Source organism: Rhagoletis pomonella, unplaced genomic scaffold, assembly GCF_013731165.1.
Source record: "Rhagoletis pomonella isolate Grant_MI unplaced genomic scaffold, Rhpom_1.0 Rhpom_scaffold_06271, whole genome shotgun sequence".
Taxonomy (NCBI): domain Eukaryota; kingdom Metazoa; phylum Arthropoda; class Insecta; order Diptera; family Tephritidae; genus Rhagoletis; species Rhagoletis pomonella.
The window spans coordinates 1,502-6,111 of NW_023464804.1; the positions used below are offsets into that span (position 1 = coordinate 1,502).

General features: G+C 36.2%; 1 long non-coding RNA gene across 1 annotated transcript; it reads right to left on the bottom strand.

Annotated features, from left to right (window-relative positions):
• Positions 1-1,738: 1,738 nt before the first annotated feature.
• On the bottom strand, positions 1,739-2,212 carry LOC118755435. The gene is made up of 3 exons (XR_004995007.1): positions 2,102-2,212; positions 1,850-2,023; positions 1,739-1,774 (listed from the first exon to the last, which is right to left on the bottom strand). It is a non-coding gene; the product is annotated as an uncharacterized LOC118755435 (long non-coding RNA).
• Between the last annotated feature and the right edge of the window lie 2,398 nt (positions 2,213-4,610).

Below are 4,610 nucleotides of genomic sequence, written 5' to 3' on the forward strand. Positions count from 1 at the left end.
ATGTCATTGGTACTACACCGATTTGGCTGAAATATCACTAAATAATTATTAAAATTTATACATATTCAAATATTTCGTTGTTTACTTCCATTTTTTAACAAATATAAGCTTCTTTGCTTTCACTGCTTTCTGTTTTTGTTTGCACATGTAAATCAGCTGATCGTTTGTCACTTTTCATGAACTTACAGGAAAAAAATCTCCGGACTAAATCCTGTAACTTCTGACTAGGAACAGTTGCTCATTTACTCTCTCAAATGTGTTCCCACTTACAGGTTTTGTGTCAATAGGAACGACTTCCTGTAAGTTCTGACTAAATCCTGTAAACCGGACTGCTATTGGAACAGACTATATGTCATTTTATTAATATAAAAATATAAAATTTATTCACTTACCAGGTCTGCTGCATACCTTGCTTATTTGTTGATGGTACCAAATGCACTTAAGTCAGTATTTTTTTATATTTTCTTTTTTTTTACTGTGGGCATTTTCTATGAGTTCTTTGTCGAGGCTTGCTTAATGTGTTTTTTTACAAAGTCGTTTGTAATAAGCAAGCCATCATCATTCATTGCTTGAAACACTGACTCTAAGTGACGCATTTGGTCTATCATTGCAGAGCTGGGTACTTTCAAGCCACCCTCGCTCAAGTGACTTGTCCATGAAAACGACGGGTCGTCATTGCTCCTGAGCGATGTGCTGGGGATGTCATCCTGGAGTCTGTGGTAAATGTACCCGGCTAAATGCTCGAGGCCATCATGCTCCAAGTCGCTGAACTCAGCTTCTTCAACCGGCCATAGTTCCGGGCCTTCTTGCAAATTTTGCAGGAATATACCTGATAATATAATATGTCGTATAATATAATATGATAATATAATATAATAATATAATAGAATATAATATGTCATATAATATATTTTAATTGAAGAATAAAATTTTTGAAGAACCTTTGAGTGGGGGTTGCGTCATTTCCAAGTCCGGCGTATCATCCTCCTCCACATTCGCAGAGTCTGACAAAACGCCTTTGTTGTGGCCAAGCGGATAAAGTCTGAGGCGGTACTTAAACTCCTGCTGGTCCGGGTGATCATGCAACCCACCTTTGGAACGAATCACACCAAAGAAGTTTTCCAAGACATCTTGGTTGAGGCGATATGTTAGTACATATTTTACATCGAAGCGAGAATTGATCTCATCAAACATCATCTTCAATGTATTATTGCTTTGTATGATTCCTGAAGGGTAAAAAACAAGTACTTATGTATATATCCATACATATATTTATTAGTCTGTTCCTTTGAACTTCGGACTAAAACCTGTGGAACTGTCAAACTACAATTTTACGCTCTCAAATGAGAGTAAAAGGAGAACAGATGCAGAAGTGCATAGGAACGCAAAAAGCACTATTTCCTGTAAAAACGTCAGACGGTTTGTTTACATGTCATTGGCACTACACTGATTTGGCTGAAATATCACTAAATAATTAATAAAATCTATACATATTTAAATATTTCGTTGTTTACTTCCATTTTATAACAAATATAAGGTTCTTTGCTTTCACCGCTTTCTGTTTTTGTTTGCACATGTAAATCAGCTGATCGTTTGACACTTTTCATGAACTTACAGGAAAAAAATCTCCGGACTAAATCCTGTAACTTCTGACTAGGAACAGTTGCTCAGTTACTCTCTCAAATGTGTTCCCACTTACAGGTTTTATGTCAATAGGAACGACTTCCTGTAAGTTCTGACTAAATCCTGTAAACCGGACTGCTATTGGAACAGACTAAATATTTAAGGGATTTGAAACAAAATAGAATCGAATATTTTAAATAGTTTTCATATAAGTTTCTAAGTTTACCTTTCTGAAATGGAAGAAGGGACTGCCTTCCAATTACACTCATAGTTTTAACCAAAGCAGTCATTGATCCAAAATGTTGTCCTGCTCTTCCCTCGCTAAGCCATAAGGGTGACACCGTTTCCTTGAGTCAGCGTGAGGCACCCTCACGTTGAGCACATCAAACCAGTCATTTGTCTAAAATTTGTACAATTGGGAGATAAATATATGTATAGATGTAAGCATATAGAATTATATTTATTTACTTATACTTACTATTTTGAAGAGCTGGAAACATTCGTTCCAGTTTTTATCTGCTAAATGGCCCAAACTTGCAGCCCTCGTTATGGCCTGTGCAACTGTGTGCGAAAATAGTTTCGCAGCCGTTTTCACCTCAGTATATCCAGTAAACAAACTTAGCTATTTTTTTTTCGCCAAGTTTGGTCCCCATCAAGGTGTATTAAACAAGGTGGTGTTGCGGCGACAGCTGAGTTTTTCGCCGTGGAGGCCATTACGTCAAAATGATGTGTTTGTTGTAACTCATACCAATGACAGTATGGACATCAGCGTTTAATTTGTTAGGTCGGTGTTATGCAGACAAACTTTTGTTTGCCAAATTAAATGGCGGCTGCTTAGTTTGCTCGGAGGTGGTTATGTCGAGTTTGGCACAGGGTTGCACGTTCATTATGGTTTTCATGGCTATTGCCAACACGAAATGAGAATTTCAGATGTACATAACGCGCAAAATTTAAAATTTTTGTATATGGCAACACCGAATTTGCTGCAGTTTGACCAAACAAAATTAGTTTGCTGTGAAGCTCGGAACACTTTGACGACTGCAACTTCACGACGTAACGACAGCGACATCATTTTGTCGACAAATGTCGCCTTGAAGCCAGCTTCTTAAACATTTTGAAGACCTCAGCGACATAGCAAACAGCTGATTTTAAAGTTTGACATTTTGGTATATTTATTTCACAAATTGTGTATTTTTATTTAAGTAAATAAGAAAAACATGAACAATCAAGAATATGTGATTAATTTTGCGACAATTGAATTTTGCAGCACTACATCTACTCATTGTCGCCGGCAAAATTAGAAATAGATTTAATTTGGCGACGTCGACAATTGCAGTCCTGCAGCCAAGATGTCGTGCTGTCGTCAAAATAATTGTGTCCGTAAGAACGTGTGTATTTAAAATTTGACAGATGCTGCTTGTCGCTTGCTGTCGTCAAAGTGTTCCGAGCTTGAGAGTCGCCAAACTCGCTCTCTCCGAGTTTGCTGCAACAACAATTGCACGCAGTTTGCCAAACAAAATTTCTGCATAACACCGACCTTAGTGTAATTTTTTACTTATATACGGCCAACACCACCTTGTTAAATACGCCTTGGTCCCCATAAAGGACTAGTGTTGCAAGCAACGCTTTTTCGGCAATTAGGGTGTTGTGCAGCTATTTAATGTGGTGAAAATTATTTAAGCACTGGGAAGATTTATTCACATGGAATTGGAGATTGGGCTAATAGATTTATTTTAAATAAATTGTGAATCTGCGAAAATATCTTTTCAGCAGATGGATACACTTTTTAACCTTTTTTCCGAAAATTTACATAAAGGCTCGAAAATATGCGAGTAACATTAGGTTTGTATAGTAACTTCTCCAGTAAAACATTGCAGCGAGAGCGTAAAAGCAAAATAGAGCGTAAAATTGAGAAGAAGAGAAAACTAGCAGAAGAGGTTATTGAACACAAAACTAGCAAAAACTTGCAAGAGAACAGTTGTTGCACTGCTTTGACAATCTGCTGTAAACATTTTACTATTTATAAATCAGTTTTAAACTCTTTGCTTTACACACAAGCACTTACACTGTCCAGTACATCATTAATATTATGATTTCCACTCATTTTACTTTTGTTTGTGCCAAGGCGAATCAATATAAGGTGATAGCAGGAGTACAAAAACAAAAATTTACATGTATTTTGTTTTTGCTTTGGCGGCATAAACTGTCAAAACCTGTAAGTGTGAGTAGAAATTCAAACAATATTTTTTAATTTGATATCAGAAGCCGTGCGGCGAAACACATACACAAAATCAACTGAGCTAGTAACACCACTTTTTATATATTCTTTTGACATTTATTCTTCTTCTTCTGCTAGCTAATTTCTGCTAGTAAAAATGTCACTAGCAAGAATTTGCAGCTCTCTCGTGTTGTTACGCTCTCGATTCAGTGCTCTCTTGCAAATTTTTTGGGTTATCATACACTTTTCCAGTAAAAGTTTGCAGGTTCCAATACAAATTAGTACTGACTATTGGTAACTATACAAACCTATTCAAATATCGTCGCCTGGATGGAAAATTGTCGGAAGCGTCATTTTGACAATTTGTGGTTTTTGGATATCTTCTTTAGTTTCCGACTAATTGACTAAAATTTTTTCGGTTATTTGGTACAAATTGAGTTAGTATTGCTGTCGTACTAAACTAATCAAGATCTTTCAAATAGAGTTATCTGTTCTTCTTTAGTTTCCGACATATTCAGCTTTATCATGAGTTTTATTTTCTAGAACCGGGTAACTTTTCGTTTGCGTGTGTTCACTACAGGTGGATGAAAAAAGTGTTGGCGAAATTTTGTTCGGGCGAAACTCACGATTAGGCTGATTAGTAAAAAGTATGGTTAATTTATAAAAATTGCTATCACATTTTGGCGTATATCACTAAAACTGACTGCAAATTTTTTGACAAATGTCGTATACGACAAAATTTTATTAAACTCATAAATGGTTGACACTA